The sequence below is a fragment of the Bufo bufo genome, chromosome 6 (assembly GCF_905171765.1).
Source record: "Bufo bufo chromosome 6, aBufBuf1.1, whole genome shotgun sequence".
Classification (NCBI taxonomy): domain Eukaryota; kingdom Metazoa; phylum Chordata; class Amphibia; order Anura; family Bufonidae; genus Bufo; species Bufo bufo.
Genome location: NC_053394.1, coordinates 208,033,744 through 208,053,023, shown reverse-complemented (window position 1 = coordinate 208,053,023; position 19,280 = coordinate 208,033,744).

The following is a 19,280-nucleotide window of genomic DNA, read 5'->3' as shown; positions in this document are numbered from 1 at the left end:
ATAAATTTAACTCACCTTAATCCACTTGCTTGCAGCCGGCATCTCCTTCTGTCTTCATCTTAGCTGTGTGGAGGAACAGGACCTGTGGTGACGTCACTCCGGTCATCACATGATCCATCACATGATCTTTTACCATGGTGATGGATCATGTGATGGACCATGTGATGACCGGAGTGACATCACCACAGGTCCTGTTCCTCCACACAGCTAAGATGAAGACAGAAGGAGATGCCGGCTGTGCGAGCAAGTGGATTAAGGTGAGTTAAATTATTTCACTTTTTTTTTAACCCCTCCAGCGCTATTTTATTATGTATTCTGTATTCAGACTGCTATTATTTTCCCTTATAACCATGTTATAAGGGAAAATAATAATGATCGGGTCCCCATCCCGATCGTCTCCTAGCAACCGTGCGTGAAAATCGCACCGCATCCGCACTTACTTGCGGATGCTTGTGATTTTCACGCAGCCCCATTCACTTCTATGGGGCCTGCGTTGCGTGAAAAACGCAGAATATAGAGCATGCTGCGATTTTCACGCAACGCAGAAGTGATGCGTGAAAATCACTGCTCATGTGAATAGCCCCATAGAAATGAATGGGTCGGTATTCAGTGCGGGTGCAATGCGTTCAACTCACGAGCGTGTCCGGATATGGTCCGGATGCGTTGCTGCAAACCTGCGGGAGTAGGTACCCAATTGCAGTCAGTTTTGGCTGAGATTGCTTTCCGTTGTTCAGTTTTTATCGTGCGGGTGAAATGTGTTTTGCACGCGCGTGATAAAAAACTGACTGTGGTACCCAGACCCAAACTTCTTCACAGAAGTTCAGGTTTGGGTTCAAGGTTGTGTAGATTGTATTATTTTCCCTTATAACATGGTTATAAGGGAAAATAATAGCATTCTGAATACAGAATGCTAAGTAAAATAGGGCTGGACAGGTTAAAAAAAATAAAAATAAAAATAAAAATGTAACTCACCTTAATCCACTTGTTCGCGCAGCCGGCATCTCTTCTGTCTTCATCTGTGAGTAAAAGGACCTTTGATGACGTCAAGGTGAGTTAAATTATTTTTTAATTGGATATGGTCCGGATGCGTTGCTGCAAACCCGCGGGAGTAGGTACCCAATTGCAGTCAGTTTTGGCTGAGATTGCTTTCCGTTGTTCAGTTTTTATCGTGCGGGTGAAATGTGTTTTGCACGCGCGTGATAAAAAACTGACTGTAGTACCCAGACCCAAACTTCTTTACAGAAGTTCAGGTTTGGGTTCAAGGTTGTGTAGATTGTATTATTTTCCCTTATAACATGGTTATAATGGAAAATAATAGCATTCTGAATACAGAATGCTAAGTAAAATAGGGCTGGAGAGGTTAAAAAAAATAAAATAAAATGTAACTCACCTTAATCCCCTTGTTCGCGCAGCCGGCATCTCTTCTGTCTTCATCTGTGAGTAAAAGGACCTTTGATGACGTCAAGGTGAGTTAAATTATTTTTTATTTTTTTTAACCCCTCCAGCCCTATTTTACTTAGCATTCTGTATTCAGAATGCTATTATTTTCCCTTATAACCATGTTATAAGGGAAAATAATAATGATCGGGTCCCCATCCCGATCGTCTCCTAGCAACCGTGCGTGAAAATCGCACCGCATCTTGCTTGCGGATGCTTGCGATTTTCACGCAGCCCTATTCACTTCTATGGGGCCTGCTTTGCGTGAAAAACGCACAAAATAGAGCTTGCTGCGATTTTCACGCAACGCACAAGTGATGAGTGAAAATCACCGCTCATGTGCACAGCCCCATAGAAATGAATGGATTCAGTGCGGGTGCAATGCGTTCACCTCACGCATTGCACCCGCGTGAGAAAACTCGCCCGTGTGAAAGGGGCCTTAGTGCCCAACCATGTCGCACGTCCCCGTGATGTTCACGATACAATTTGATAACTGCTCTATCAACTTTTGATGTTCTTTTATGCGCCTACCATGGTGATCACGGGTGGCGGGGAATCAGGGTTCCAGGCCAGAGAGGGAGCGTGAGAAAGAGAGACCAGAACCAAGATAGGATTCATTTTTTCAAATTTAAAATTCTAGAGTTGAAATATGGGAGAAATTATTAAAGCGTAAAAGTGTGACAATTTTCAAAGTTTAAGCATTGAATGAAAGGATGTGGCGCACATTAATTACTGAATGATATATAAAAATTTATTCCCTGTCACCTATGCATAGCAGGTGTTTATTCACGTCTAAAATTGTATAATGTCAACCCAAGATTGTAACAGAAAAATTATTGAAATTTATTAAGCTGTCAACTAGGTAGAGGCGGGGTATATTACACCCAAAAAATGTAACTGACAATTTTTTATATTTTTTTTCAGTCTACTAGGTATAGGAGTGGTACATCACACCCAAAAATTTGTGAATTTCGCCAGAATATATAACTGGCAATTTTTTTTTTTTTAACCTGTCTACTAGGTACTAAACACATGTTCAGATAATACACTGGCTGCAGGGCAGGCCAGCACCTCCAAGGCGTAAAGGGCAAGCTCAGGCCATGTGCCCAATTTGGAGACCCAGAAGTTGAAGGGGGAAGACCCATCATTCAGTACGTGTAGGCGTGTGCACACATACTGCTCCACCATGTTGGTGAAATGCTGTCTACTGCTAAGACGTTTCATATCAGCTGGTGGTGCTGGTTGTTGTGGCGTGCTGACAAAGCTTTTCCACATTTAGGCCATGCTAACCCTACCTTCTGAGGTGCTGGCGGTGCCCCAGTTGCGTTGGAGACCTCTTCCTCGTCCTCTGCCTTTGCCTTGTGCTTTCATTGTGCCCCCGCTGTCAGGTGGGAATGCCACCAGCAGCTTGTACTCGCGCATCTTACGATCACGCTCCAGTGACGGAATTAAGGACGGTACGTTGTCCTTGTAACGGGGATCCAGCAGCATGGCCATCCAGTAATCAGCACAAATTAGAATGTGGGCAACTCGGCGGTCATTGTGCAGACACTTGTCACCGCCAGTTCTGTGAGAAGGTCTGGCAGACGTCCTTCTCTACCTCTTGCATGACGTTCTTTGTTTTGGTTTCACTTTGTTATCTCCTTTCCTTCTCCCAGGTGTCACCTATTTAGACTAATCGTCTCCCTTAATATTCCCTCCCATACTGCCTCACTTTGCAGTTTATACTACCTGGATGAAGTGTTCACTGCTGGAGGCTGCTGCTGCTGTTTGCTCAGATAATTATTTTCATGTATTGTGTTTCCTGGCTGGCTTGAAGCAAGGGGTGATGTCAATGGGAAGAATTTTCACCATGAACCGTCACCCATCACATAAAAAAAGGGAAAGAAATGAAAAGTGGTGAGCGCCACTCCGTTAATAAATACAATCTAATAAATAAATATTCGTGCACTGGGAAGATAATATGTTAAAACAACCAATAGTTCTAGCACGAGGATGTTATAAAAATTGTTATTAAAAACACCATTTGGTGAATCTAAAATGAATTAAAAATTGGTAATTATTATATTAAGGTAATAAACAGGTAATATAAAAGTAAATCATTCACTCACTTCACTGGGGGGGTGGTCGTCAGGATAAGCACATGACACCTGAGACCTAAAGAACCCCCCCGGCCAGGATCGTAGGTAGAATGGTAGTGACAGACGGAAGCACCACAGGAGGGCTTCAGGTCAAACACTTTATTCGGTATAATATATGGCTCAACACGTTTCGGGGACATAAGTTCCCCTTCCTCAGGAGCAAATGTAGAATCTAGGTGACCCTGACTCCATCCGTATTAAGTGCAGGGAGCCGGTGGTCGTGTCCCCTCACTATTATAGTGTTTTCAGGTGTCACACAGTCTTAGGTACATGGGCATGCAATCGTCTATCATTGAGACCCTTGCAAGGGCAGAGCAGTCAGGGAGAGCTCTTAGGGTTTTATAGGGCTCACCTATATGCTCCTTAGTTTGGGATCAAGCCAGTCGGTCGTTTATTCATAAGTTCCAGCTATCTGCAACATCATCCGTGACATTATAAACCGCCGTAACCGTCTTAAGCATGGATCCGGTTTCAGCCTTGATTGACCGCATGCAAGGTCTTTCGCTGGAGGTAGCAGATCTCTGTAAAGCTGTGTCTTAGTTTCAGGTGACCGGTTCTGCTGGCCTTCATGGAGTTTGTTCCGAGCCTAAGATCTCGCTTCCGGATACGTTCTCCGGGGGTAGTGAGAATTTTGTTCGCTTTAGAGAGGCTTGCAAACTCCATTTTCGCCTACTTCCCCATTCCTCTGGTGATGAGGAGCAGAGTGTGGGGATCATCATCTCGCTGCTTAGGGATAACGCTCAGTCTTGGGCCTTTTCGCTGCCGGTGGGGGCACGGCCCCTCCGATCGGTGGATGAATTTTTTGTAGCCCTGGGGCAGATATATGATGACCCGGATCGTATGGCTCTGGCTGAATCTAAACTGCGTCTTTTATGCCAGGGTAAACAGTCCGCAGAGATATATTGTTCTGAATTTCAGAGATGGGCAGCTGATACTGGTTGGAATGATGCTGCACTCCGAAGTCAATTTTGCCATGGTCTTTTGGAAAGATTGAAAGATGCATTTGCTTTTCATGAGAGACCAGCCTCGTTAGAATCTGCCATGTCTCTAGCTGTTCGTATTGACAGGCGTCTTAGAGAGAGAGAGGAGACTACTCCTTCCTGTCATATTCAGCCCAAGGACAGTGGGGGCTGTCTCATTCAGTGCGCAGAGGTCTCAGTTTCTCTCAATCCCCTCTGAGGAGGAGGCCATGCAGCTGGGTTTGCTTGTCTCTGATAGTAGAGGATTCAGCTCTCAGAGGAGGGTTTGTTTCTGTTGTGGGGGTATAAATCATTTGGCTAATGTTTGCCCCTCTAGGAGATTCATGGAGTTTTCTGAGGGTAATAAAAAAATATAAAAAAATAAAAAAAACTCTAAAAACTTTCCATTTGCTACTATTGGCAAGGTTGATGCAGAAATTGAAGGTTTGCCGTTTGCTTGTAGTTCCCGTTTTCTCCTACCTGCCAGGGTGGCGCTAGACAGCAAGAACATTGTTTGTGAGATTTTTGTAGATAGTGGAGCAGCTGTCAATCTCATTGATAATCAATTTGCAATAACGCATGGTTTCCAGGTATGCACTTTGGAAAAGGATATACCTGTTTTTGCTATCGATTCCGCTCCACTTTCTCAAAGATCGTTAAAGGGCATAGTTCACAATATCCGTTTGACTGTGGGTGACGCTTATGTTGAGGATATGTCATGTTTCGTCCTAACCTGATTACCTACTCCTCTAGTGTTGGGGCTACCCTGTCTCACTAAACATAACCCCACCATTGATTGGCAAGCAAGGCAAATAAATGGTTGGAGTGAGTTTTGCAGAGAGAATTGCCTCACGGCGTCTTTTTCAGAGGTTTCTACCAAGACTGTACCATCTTTTCTCTCTGAATTTTCGGATGTGTTTTCCGAGAGTGGTGTCCAGGAGCTGCCCCCTCACCGGGAGTACGACTGCCCTATTAATCTCATCCCAGGCGCCAAGCTGCCAAAATCACGTTTATATAATCTCTCCCAACCTGAAAGAGTCGCTATGCGTACTTATATCTCTAAGAGCCTGAGAAAGGGACACATCCGACCCTCGAAGTCACCTGTTACCGCTGTTTTTTTTTTTGTTAAGAAAAAAGATGGTTCTTTAAGACCTTGTCTGGATTTCAGGGAGCTGAACCGTATCACAATTCGTGACCCATATCTGCTTCCTCTGATCCCAGAACTGTTTAACCAGATTGTTGGGGCTAAAGTTTTTTTTAAGCTGTATTTAAAGCGAACCTTTCACCTGGATTTCACTTAATAAACTATCAAAAGTACCTTATAGATCATCCTCATTGTGTTAGCACACGGTCTTGTCCCGCTTTTCTGTCATGTATATGCATGGAAAAATCGCTTTATAAAGTACTCTTCTCCAGCTCCACAAGTCACGGTAGAAGTCAAGGGGGTAGCCCTTCCCTCACTCCAGGCTGTAACTCCTCTGCCCTAACCCCGCCTCTATGCAGTCTAATTGACACCCGGCTCAGTCGCCGGGACCGCGCTTGTACAGGCGGCACATGCGCCGTCGGACTCAAGCGCGATCCTGTAACTGAATCGCGCGTGAGGAAGAAAAGACAGGCAGGCATCGGGGACGGCGCATGCCAGCCGTCCCCGATGCCTGCCTGTCTTTTCTTCCTCACGCGCGATTCAGTTACAGGATCGCGCTTGAGTCCGACGGCGCATGCGCCGCCTGTACAAGCGCGGTCCCGGCGACTGAGCCGGGTGTCAATTAGACTGCATAGAGGCGGGGTTAGGGCAGGGGAGTTACAGCCTGGAGTGAGGGAAGGGCTACCCCCTTGACTTCTACCGTGACTTGTGGAGCTGGAGAAGAGTACTTTATAAAGCAATTTTTCCATGCATATACATGACAGAAAAGTGGGACAAGACCGTGTGCTAACACAATGAGGATGATCTATGAGGTACTTTTGATAGTTTATTAAGTGAAATCCAGGTGAAAGGTTCGCTTTAAGAGGGGCATACAACCTAGTCACGGTCAGGGAAAGGGACGAATGGAAGACAGCCTTCAATACACCTGAGGGTCATTTCGAGAGTTTGATGAATGCTCCGGCCGTCTTCCAACATTTTGTGAACAGCATTTTTTATCATTTAATGGGGAAATTTGTTCTGGTGTATCTAGATGACATTTTGATTTTTTCTCCTGATTTCAAGACTCATCGGGACCACCTAAGTCAGGTCTTGCTGATTCTGCGGGAGAATAAATTGTACGCTAAACTGGAAAAATGTGTGTTTGCGGTTCGGGAGATTTAATTTCTTGGTTTTCTTCTCTCTTCTTCTGGTTTTCGCATGGACCCTGAGAAGGTCCGCGCTGTGCTTGATTGGGAGCTTCCTGAGAATCAGAAGGCGCTGAAGCGGTTTTTGGGTTTTGCCAATTATTACAGAAAGGTCATTTTGAATTACGGTATTCCTCTGTTGTTAAGCCACTCACTGATATGACTAAAAACGGGTAGATTTATCCTCGTGGTCGGTAGATGCACTTAAAGCCTTTTCTAGTATCAAAGAGAGTTTTGCTTCCGCTACCATTTTGGTACAACCTGATGTCTCTCTACCTTTTATTGTTGAGGTGGACGCTTCTGCGGTGGGTGTGGGTGCGGTCTTATCTCAGGGTCCCTCTCCTGCCAAATGGCGACCGTGTGCCTTTTTCTCAAGGAAACTCTCCTCTGCAGAGAGAAATTACGATGTGGGAGATATGAAGTTGTTGGCCATCAAATTAGCTTTTGAGGAATGGCGCCATTGGTTAGAGGGAGCCAGACACCCTATTACCGTGTTTACCGACCATAAGAATCTGGCCTACTTGGAATCGGCCAAGCGTCTGAACCCGAGACAGGCCAGATGGTCTTTGTTCTTTTCTAGGTTTAATTTTGTTCTCACGTTCCGCCCTGGGGTTAAAAATGTGAAGGTGGATGCCCTGTCACGTTGTTTTCTGGGAGGGAGGAACTTTAAAGACCCGGGTCCCATTTTGGCTGAAGGGGTGGTCGTTTCTGCTCTTTATCCTGATTTGGAGGCAGAGGTTCAGGCAGCCCAGGCAGAGGCTCCTGATCTTTGTCCTCCTGGGAGGTTGTTTGTGCCTCTCGCTTTACGACACATGGTTTTTAAGGAGCACCACGATACTGTCCTTGCTGGGCACCCGGGGAGTAGAGCCACAGTGGATCGCATTGCTCTGAGATTCTGGTGGCCGGCTCTTCGTAAAACGGTTGAGGGTTTTGTGGCAGTCTGCGAGACCTGCGCTCGTGCCAAGGTCCCTCATTCACGGCCATCGGGTTCTGTTCTCCCATTACCCATTCCTTCCCGTCCTTGGACGCATCTGTCCATGGACTTCATTACGGACCTGCCTCGTTCCTTGGGGAAGACTGTGATTCTGGTGGTAGTTTTAGCAAAATGGCGCATTTCATTCCCTTTCCTGGGTTACCCAATGCTAAGACGTTGGTGCAAGCGTTTGTTGATCACATTGTTAAATTGCATGGCATTCCTTCAGACATAGTTTATGATAGGGGCACGCAATTTGTTTCCAGATTCTGGAAGGCCTTCTGTTCTCGTTTGGGGATTTGGTTGTCGTTCTCTTCTGCTTTTCACCCGCAGTCGAATGGTCAGACCGAACGCGTCAATCAGAATCTGGAGACATATCTGCGCTGTTTTGTGGCGGAGAATCAGGAGGATTGGTATTATTTTTTGTCCCTTGCTGAGTTTGCTTTAAATAACCTTCGCCAGGAGTCCTCTGATAAGTCACCATTTTTTGGTGCATATGGGTTTCATCCGCAGTTTGGGACATTCTCTGGAGAGTGGTCTTCTGGTTTACCTGATGAGGAGAGATTTTCCTCGTCTTTGTCATTTATTTGGCAAAAGATTCAGGGTAATCTGAAGAGGATGAGTGAGAGATATAAGCGTTTAGCAGATAAAAGACGTGTGCCTGGTCCGGACCTGAATGTGGGTGATCTGGTGTGGTTGTCTACAAAGAATATCAAACTGAAGGTTCCCTCCTGGAAGTTGGGTCCTAAGTTTATTGGGCCTTACAAGATCTTGTCCGTCATCAATCACATTGCCTTCCGTCTTGATCTTCCTCAGACTTTAAAGATCGATATGTTTTTCACAGGTCCCTATTAAAACATTATGTCCAACCCACTGTACCCTCCTCTTTGCCTCCTCCTCCGATTGTTGTTGATGGTAATCTTGAATTTCCGGTCTCTAGGATTGTGGATTCTTGCATTATCCGCGGTTCTCTCCAGTACCTCGTTCATTGGGAGGGTTATAGTCCTGATGAGAGGATGTGGGTCCCAGTGGCGGACATTAAGGCCACTCGTCTAAACAGGGCTTTCCATAGGTCTCATCCTGAGAAGGTGGGCTCTGAGTGTCTGGAGTCCACCCGTAGAGGGAGGGGTACTGTCACCGCCAGTTCTGTGAGAAGGTATGGCAGACGTCCTTCTCTACCTCTTGCATGACGTTCTTTGTTTTGGTTTCACTTTGTCATCTCCTTTCCTTCTCCCAGGTGTCACCTATTTAGACTAATCGTCTCCCTTTATATTCCCTCCCATACTGCCTCACTTTGCGGTTTATACTACTTCCTGGATGAAGTGTTCACTGCTGGAGGCTGCTGCTGCTGTATGCTCAGAAAAGTCTTTTCATGTATTGTGTTTCCTGGCTGGCTTGATTCTAGGTGACCCTGACTCCGTCCGTATTAAGTGCAGGGAGCCGGTGGTCGTGTCCCCTCACTATTATAGGGTTTTCAGGTGTCACACAGTCTTAGGTACGTAGGCATGCAATCGTCTACCATTAAGACCCTTGCATGGGCATAGCAGTCAGGGAGAGCTCTTAGGGTTTTATAGGGCTCACCTATATGCTCCTTAGTTTGGGATCAAGCCAGTCGGACGTTTATTCATAAGTTCCAGCTATCTGCAACATCATCCGTGACAACACTGCAGCATGTAATCGCTCATGTGTGCCAGGCTGCCCAGAGGCAATGAAAAGCTGTCCTCTGTGGGAGGTGTATCATCTGTGTCCTCTGTATCCCCCCATCTCCACGCACCAATGATGGCCATGAGCTGGTCTGGGTGCCACCCTGCTGTGAATATGGTTCCTCCTCCTCCATCTCCTCCTTCTCATTTTCCACCTCGTCATCCTCCTGAACGGTGCCCTGGCTGGACAATTGTGTACCTTGGGTTTGTGGGTGCAGGAACCCACCCCCGGAGCCACTTGGGAGTGACTGGCCGGCAACCCTACGAAATGATCCCTCTTCCTCCTCCTCCTCCTCCTGTGCCACATCCTCTTCCATCATCGCCAGGAGCGTTTTTTCAAGGACGCATAGAAGTGGGATAGTAACGCTGAGAACGGAGTTATCGGCACTGGTCATGTTGGTGGAGTACTCGAAACAGCGCAACAAGGAACACAGGTCTCGCATGGAGGACCAGTCATTGGTGGTGAAGTGGTGCTGTTCCGCCGAGCGACTAACCCGTGCGTGCTGCAGCTGAAACGCCACTATCGCCTGCTGCTGCTCGCACAGTCTAGCCAGCATGTGCAAGGTGGAGTTCCACCTTGTGGGCACGTGGCATATGAGGCGGTGAGCGGGAAGGCCGAAGTTACGCTGCAGCGCTGACAGGCGAGCAGCAGCAGGGTGAGAAGGCCGAACGCGCGCACAGACGGCCCGCACTTTATGCAGCAGCTCTGACATATCGGGGTAATTTTTAAGGAATCTCTGCACCACCAAATTCAGCACATGCGCCAGGCAAGGGATGTGCGTCAAACGACTAGTCCCAGAGTTTCTACGAGATTTCGCCCATTATCGCACACCACCAGGCCAGGCTTGAGGCTCACTGGCACAAACCACTCTTCGTTCTGTTGTTCAAGGCCCTTCCACAGCTCCTGCGCGGTGTGGGGTTTGTCCCCCAAACAGATAAGTTTTAAAACTGCCTGCTGTCATTTACCCCTGGCTGTGAAGGTGTTACGCTGACCGGAGGAGGAGCTGGTAGAGGATGAGGAAGCAGAGTAGGAGGAGGAAGCAACAGGAGGCAAACTGAAGCGCCCTGCAATCCTCGGTGGTGGAAGGACATGCGCCAAACTGCTATCCGCCTCAGGCCCATCCGCCACTGCATTTACCGAGTGTGCTGTTATGGAGATATAACGGCCCTGACCGTGCTTACTGGTCCACGTATCCGTAGTCAGGTGCACCTTGCCACAGATGGCGTTGCGCAGTGCACACCTGATTTTGTCCCCTACTTGGTTGTGAAGGGAAGGGATGGCTCACCTTGAAAAGTAGTGGTGGCTGGGCACGACGTACTGTGGGAAAGCCACTGCCATAAGCACTTTAAAACTATCCGTCTCCACCAGACGGAATGACAGCACTTCAAAGGCCAGTAATTTAGAAATGCTGGCATTCAGGGCTAGGGATCGCGGGTGGGTAGGGGGGTACTTCTTCTTCCTCTCCAGTGTTTGGGATATGGAGAGCTGAACGCTTCCGTGGGACATTGTGGAGATGCTTGGTGACCTAGGTGTTGCTGTTGCTGGCAGATCCTCTGTTTGCGGGGTGCCAGGTGGCACTATCACTCCAGAGGTGGATGAAGAGGCTGCGACTGCAGCAGAAGAGGAAGCAAGAGGAGCCAGAGACCTTCCTTGGTTTTTGAGGTGTCTACTCCACTGCAGCTCGTGCTTTGCACTTAAATGCCTGGTCATGCAGGTTGTGCTCAGGTTGAGAACGTTTATGCCTTGCTTCAGGCTCTGATTGCACAGCGTGCAAACCACGTCGTCAGCACATTGTCTGAAGAACTGCCACGCCAGGGAACTCCTTGGAGCTGACTTTGGTGTGCTCAGTTCCTTGCTGCGGTGGGCAGTAGGAGGCGTACTGTCTAGAGGACGGCTGCTCTGCTTTTGCACCCTGCTCCCTCTTCTGCTGTCCTGGTGGCTCTGTGCGACCACCGACTCTTCCTCCGAACTACATAGGTCACTTGCATGACCTTGATTCCATGTGGGGTCGAGGACCTCATCGTCCTCCACATCATCTTCCAGCCAGTCTTCACCCCTGTCTTCCTTGTCGGCCTGCACACTTTCGAAAGACCCACCAGTTTGCACCTGTGTTTCGTCATCATCCGAGACGTGCTGCGATGGTCCTCCCATGTACTCATCTTGAAAGATAAGTGGTTGGGCATTATTGCACTTAATCTCTTCCACTTCTGGGACAGGGATAGGTGAATGGCCCTGGGAAACCGTGCTAACAGAGTCATAAAAAAGCAGAAGAGACTGCTGCATGACTTGGGGCTCAGACTGCTCGGCTGATTTGCAAGGGGGTGAGGTGAAAGACTGATGGACATCGGCTGCAGGTGCAACTGTGGTCTTTGAGCAGGAGACTGGGTGGGAGAAAATGTGAAGGAACTGGATCCACTGTCAGCAACCCAATCTACTATTGCCTGTACTTGTTCAGGCCTCACCATTCATAGAGCAGCATTAGGCCCGATCAAATACTGTTGCAGGTTTTGTCACCTACTCGCACCTGAGGAAGGGGTTTCACTTGTGCGTGTAGCTGGCACAGATCGACCACGTCCTCTCCCTGCAACAGGAGCTCCACCAGCAGCACCACGAACTGGTCCACGTCCGTTATTTGACGCTCTCCTCATATTTTTCGAATTTAGGATCTTGCCCTAAATGGGTGTTTAATTAATAGTAGAATAGAACAACAGTATGTAAAGGGTGTATTTCACATGGTCTGAACCAGTGAAGGCCTGAATCCAATATTTCTTTGCACAAAATGTCTGTATTTCAAATGTCTGTATTTCAAATCCCTGAATCAAACCCCTGTATGTAGAGGGTGTATCTCACAGGGCCTGAACCAGTATAGGCCTGAAGTAAATATTTCTTTGCACAAAATGGCTGTATTTCAAATGGCTGTATTTCAAATTCCTGAATCAAACCCCTGTATGTAGAGGGAGTATCTCACAGGGTCTGAACCAGTGTAGGCCTGAAGTAAATATTTCTTTGCCCAAAATGGCTGTATTTCAAATGGCTGTATTTCAAATCCCTGAATCAAACCCCTGTATGAAGAGGGAGTATCTCACACGGTCTGAACCAGTGTAGGCCTGAATTCAATATTTCTTTGCCCAAAATGGCTGTATTTCAAATGGCTGTATTTCAAATGCCTGAATCAAACCCCTGTATGTAGAGGGAGTATCTCACAGGGCATGAACAAATGTAGGCCTAAATTAAATATTTCTTTGCCCAAAATGGCTGTATTTCAAATGCTTGTATTTCAAATGCCTGATTCAAACCCCTGTATGTAGAGGGGGTATCTCACACAGTCTGAACCAGTGTAGGCCTGAAGTAAATATTTCTTTGCCCAAAATGGCTGCATTTCAAATGGCTGTATTTCAAATGCCTGATATAAACCCCTGAATGTAGAGGGGGTATCTCACAGGGCCTGAATCAGTGTAGGCCTAAATTAAATATTTCTTTGCCCAAAATGGCTGTATTTCAAATGGCTATATTGGAAATGCCTGATTCAAACCCCTTTATGTAGAGGGGGTATCTCACACGGTCTGAACCAGCATAGGCCTGAAGTAAATATTTCTTTGCACAAAATGGCTGTATTTCAAATGGCTGTATATCAAATGAATGATTCAAATCCCTATATGTAGAGGGGGTATCTCACACGGTCTGAACCAGTGTAGGCCTGAAGTAAATATTTCTTTGCACAAAATGGCTGTATTTCAAATGGCTGTATTTCTAATCCCTGAATCAAACCCCTGTATGTAGAGGGTGTATCTCACAGGGCCTGAACCAGTGTAGGCCTGAAATAAATATTTCTTTGCCCAAAATGGCTGTATTTCAAATGGCTGTATTTCAAATGCCTAATTCAAACCCCTGTATGTAGAGGGGGTTTATCAGAGGCCCTGAACCAGTGTAGGCCTAAATTAAATATTTCTTTGCCCAAAATGGCTGTATTTCAAATGGCTGTATTTCAAATGCCTGATTCAAACCCCTGTATGTAGAGGGGTATCTCACACGGTCTGAACCAGTGTAGGCCTGAAGTAAATATTTTTTTGCCCAAAATGGCTGTATTTCAAATCCCTAAATCAAACCCCTGTATGTAGAGGGAGTATCTATCTCACACGGTCTGAACCAGTGTATGCCTGAAGTAAATATTTCTTTGCACAAAATGGCTGTATTTCAAATCGCTATATTTCAAATCCCTGAATCAAACCCCTGTATGTAGAGGGTGTATCTCACAGGGCCTGAACCAGTGTAGGCCTAAATTAAATATTTATTTGCCCAAAATGGCTGTATTTTAAATGGCTGTATTTCAAATGCCTGATTCAAACCCCTGTATGTAGAGGGGGTATCTCACATGGTCTGAACCAGTGTAGGCCTGAAGTAAATATTTCTTTGCCCAAAATGGCTGTATTTCAAATCTCTAAATCAAACCACTGTATGTAGAGGGAGTATCTCACACGGTCTGAACCACTGTAGGCCTGAATTCAATATTTCTTTGCCCAAAATGGCTGTATTTCAAATGGCTGTATTTCAAATGCCTGATTCAAACCTCTGTATGTAGAGGGGGTATCTCACACGGTCTGAACCAGTGTAGGCCTGAAGTAAATATTTCTTTGCACAAAATGGCTGTATTTCAAATGGCTATATTTCAAATCCCTGAATCAAACCCCTGTATGTAGAGGGTGTATCTCACAGGGCCTGAACCAGTGTAGGCCTAAATTAAATATTTATTTGCCCAAAATGGCTGTATTTTAAATGGCTGTATTTCAAATGCCTGATTCAAACCCCTGTATGTAGAGGGGGTATCTCACATGGTCTGAACCAGTGTAGGCCTGAAGTAAATATTTCTTTGCCCAAAATGGCTGTATTTCAAATCTCTAAATCAAACCACTGTATGTAGAGGGAGTATCTCACACGGTCTGAACCACTGTAGGCCTGAATTCAATATTTCTTTGCCCAAAATGGCTGTATTTCAAATGGCTGTATTTCAAATGCCTGATTCAAACCTCTGTATGTAGAGGGGGTATCTCACACGGTCTGAACCACTGTAGGCCTCAAGTAAATATTTCTTTGCACAAAATGGCTGTATTTCAAATGGCTATATTTCAAATCCCTGAATCAAACCCCTGTATGTAGAGGGTGTATCTCACAGGGCCTGAACCAGTGTAGGCCTAAATTAAATATTTATTTGCCCAAAATGGCTGTATTTTAAATGGCTGTATTTCAAATGCCTGATTCAAACCCCTGTATGTAGAGGGGGTATCTCACATGGTCTGAACCAGTGTAGGCCTGAAGTAAATATTTCTTTGCCCAAAATGGCTGTATTTCAAATCTCTAAATCAAACCACTGTATGTAGAGGGAGTATCTCACACGGTCTGAACCACTGTAGGCCTGAATTCAATATTTCTTTGCCCAAAATGGCTGTATTTCAAATGGCTGTATTTCAAATGCCTGATTCAAACCTCTGTATGTAGAGGGGGTATCTCACACGGTCTGAACCAGTGTAGGCCTGAAGTAAATATTTCTTTGCACAAAATGGCTGTATTTCAAATGGCTATATTTCAAATCCCTGAATCAAACCCCTGTATGTAGAGGGTGTATCTCACAGGGCCTGAACCAGTGTAGGCCTGAAGTAAATATTTCTTTGCCCAAAATGGCTGTATTTTAAATGGCTGTATTTCAAATGCCTGATTCAAACCCCTGTATGTAGACGGGGTATCTCACAGGGCCTGAACCAGTGTAGGCCTAAATTATATATTTCTTTGCCCAAAATGGCTGTATTTCAAATGGCTGTTAGAGTTGAGCGGACACCTGGATGTTCGGGTTCGGCAGGTTCGGCCGAACTTGAAAAAAAAGTTTCGGTTCGAGACCCGAACATGACCCGAACTTGACCCCCATTGAAGTCACTGGGGGCCCGAACTTTTGGGCACTAAAATTGCTCTAAAATAGTCCTGGAAAGGGCTAGAGGGCTGCAAAAGGCATCAAAATGTGCCTAAGAGCATGACAACTGTTCTGCAAATGTATTGTCCCACTACATAAAGGTGGGCACTACTAAGAGTTATGTTGTTCCCACCTCCTGTGGGAGAAATGTGTTTTGTATTGCATTGTAATGCCATGTTAATTCCTGTGTGCCAGGCCTGTCAGGGGTGTAGTTTCTCCTCCCAAGCTGTAGAGGGAGCTAGGGAACCCCCTAGTATATATAGTTAGGCCCAGACAGGAAGGAGTTAGGGCAGTGTAGTCCAGGAGGCTAGTGAGTGCAGTCTAGCCTGCCTGAGGTTCCTGAGCAAGAGAAGCTCACAAGTTTGCCACCAGGAGAAGAGGTTACCTCCTGAGAAACCTGAAGTTCCTAGAAGAGTACAGAGCAGAGCCATTATTCCAGCCAGCCAGAGAGCTGAAGGGCAGCAGGATATATTCAAAGCAAGGAGTCATATACGAAAGAAAGTTTTCCCCTAACCAAGGATAAAGCCAGCAATAGGGCATACGGGCCTTGGGATAAAGACAGACAGGATTCTGAGGAAAAGTGCAGCCTGATCTGTAAGTGTTTTAACCCTCTGAGCACCTTGCAAGAACATTGTACCTGCCAATTGATGTAAAGCCTGAATGTGACTACTTCTTACATATGGAACTCTTACCAAAGACTGTAAATAGTTAACTGTTTCAGTAAAAGGAAGTTTTGGTTCACTGCAACTAGTGTTCCTCACTTATTACTACCATAAATCGGTGTGCCACCATTACCGGCACTTGCGTCACAAACTTAAAGGGATCTTGCCACCGGCAAATTAAACTTCCAACACCCAGGGCACCTCACCTACCATCGGCCTGGTCCCTATACACAGAGAGTGCCCCAGAGGACCCCTGTGCCAGCCTCTCCATTACTGCTGTACGCCTGCCCAGGGTCTTCTATAAACTGTGAGTAACCAAGAGCAACCCTCGTTTTGCCTATTAACCATGACCTCACCATTGCTCACCCTGCAGGGCTGCGTACTGCATATTTTGGCGTCACGAACAGGATTTACGGATTAGACCTACGCCATTGTGGAATCTAAACTGTGTGCCGTTAATGCCTATAAAGTGATTCTGTGATATAATCACATTTGCAAGCCCGTGTGTGTCAGGCCCACACAGACTGTCTTGTGGCCACTGGCTAGGCCTCCACTTATACTGTTACAGGGTGTCACTCACTCACAAATACCTCGCAGATAAAAAAAAATTCTATTTAATATTTTTCTGTGATATAATCACATTTGCAAGCCAGTGTGTGTCAGGCCCACAGAGACTGTATTGTGGCCACTGGCTAGGCCTCCACTTATACCGTTGCAGGGTGTCACTCACTCACAAATACCTCGCAGATAAAAAAAAATTATATTTAATATTTTTCTGTGATATAATCACAGTTGCAAGCCAGTGTGTGTCAGGCCAAAACAGACTGTATTGTGGCCACTGGCAAGTGGCTAGGCCTCCACTTATACCGTTACAGGGTGTCACTCACTCACAAATACCTTGCAGATAAAAAAAAATTCTATTTAATATTTTTCTTATTAAATAGAATATTTAATATTTAATATTTATTGTGGCCACTGGCAAGTGGCTAGGCCTCCACTTATACCGTTACAGGGTGTCACTCACTCACAAATACCTCGCAGATAAAAAAAATATATATTTAATATAATTATATTAAATTATATTTAGTCCTACGCCATTGTGGAATCTAAACTGTGTGCCGTTAATGCCTATAAAGTGATTCTGTGATATAATCACATTTGCAAGCCCGTGTGTGTCAGGCCCACACAGACTGTCTTGTGGCCACTGGCTAGGCCTCCACTTATACTGTTACAGGGTGTCACTCACTCACAAATACCTCGCAGATAAAAAAAAATTATATTTAATATTTTTCTGTGATATAATCACATTTGCAAGCCAGTGTGTGTCAGGCCCACAGAGACTGTATTGTGGCCACTGGCTAGTGGCTAGGCCTCCACTTATACCGTTACAGGGTGTCACTTACTCACAAATACCTCGCAGATAAAAAAAAATTCTATTTAATATTTTTCTGTGATATAATCACAGTTGCAAGCCAGTGTGTGTCAGGCCAAAACAGACTGTATTGTGGCCACTGGCAAGTGGCTAGGCCTCCACTTATACCGTTACAGGGTGTCACTCACTCACAAATAACTCGCAGATAAAAAAAAAAATATTTTTAATATTTTTCTGTGATATAATCACAGTTGCAAGCCAGTGTGTGTCAGGACCACACAGACTGTATTGTGGCCACTGGCTAGTGGCTAGGTCTCTACTTATACCGTTACAGGGTGTCACTCACTCACAAATACCTCGCAGATAAAAAAAATTCGATTTAATATTTTGCTGTGATCTACGGTAATCACATTTGCAAGCCCGTGTGTGTCAGGCCCACACAGACTGTATTGTGGCCACTGGCTAGTGGCTAGGCCTCCACTTATACCGTTACAGGGTGTCACTCACTCACAAATAACTCGCAGATAAAAAAAAAAATATTTTTAATATTTTTCTGTGATATAATCACAGTTGCAAGCCAGTGTGTGTCAGGACCACACAGACTGTATTGTGGCCACTGGCTAGTGGCTAGGCCTCCACTTATACCGTTACAGGGTGTCACTCACTCACAAATACCTTGCAGATAAAAATAATTATATTTAATATTTTTCTGTGATATAATCACAGTTGCAAGCCAGTGTGTGTCAGGACCACACAGACTGTATTGTGGCCACTGGCTAGTGGCTAGACTACCACCTATACTGTTACAGGGTGTCACTCACTCACAAATACCTCGCAGATAAATAAAAATTCTATTTAATATTTTTCTGTGATATAATCACAGTTGCAAGCCCATGTGTGTCAGGCCCACACAGACTGTATTGTGGCCACTGGCTAGTGGCTAGGCCTCCACTTATACCGTTACAGGGTGTCACTCACTCACAAATACCTCGCAGATAAATAAAAATTCTATTTAATATTTTTCTGATATCTAATCACATTTGCAAGCCCGTGTGTGTCAGGCCCACACAGACTGTATTGTGGCCACTGGCTAGTGGCTAGGCCTCCACTTATACCGTTACAGGGTGTCAATCACTCACAAATACCTCGCAAATAAAAAAAAATTATATTTCATATTTTTCTGTGATATTATCACAGTTGCAAGCCAGTGTGTGTCAGGCCCACACAGACTGTATTGTGGCCACTGGCTAGGCCTCCACTTATACTGTTACAGGGTGTCACTCACTCACAAATACCTCACAGATAAATAAAAATTCTATTTAATATTTTTCTGTGATCTAATCACATTTGCAAGCCCGTGTGTGTCAGGCCCACACTGACTGTATTGTGGCCACTGGCTAGTGGCTAGGCCTCCACTTATACCGTTACAGGGTGTCACTCACTCACAAATACCTCGCAGATAAAAAAAAATTCTATTTAATATTTTTCTGTGATATAATCACAGTTGCAAGCCAGTGTGTGTCAGGCCAAAACAGACTGTATTGTGGCCACTGGCAAGTGGCTAGGCCTCCACTTATACCGTTACAGGGTGTCACTCACTCACAAATACCTCGCAGATAAAAAAAAAATATTTTTTATATTTTTCTGTGATATAATCACAGTTGCAAGCCAGTGTGTGTCAGGACCACACAGACTGTATTGTGGCCACTGGCTAGTGGCTAGGCCTCTACTTATACCGTTACAGG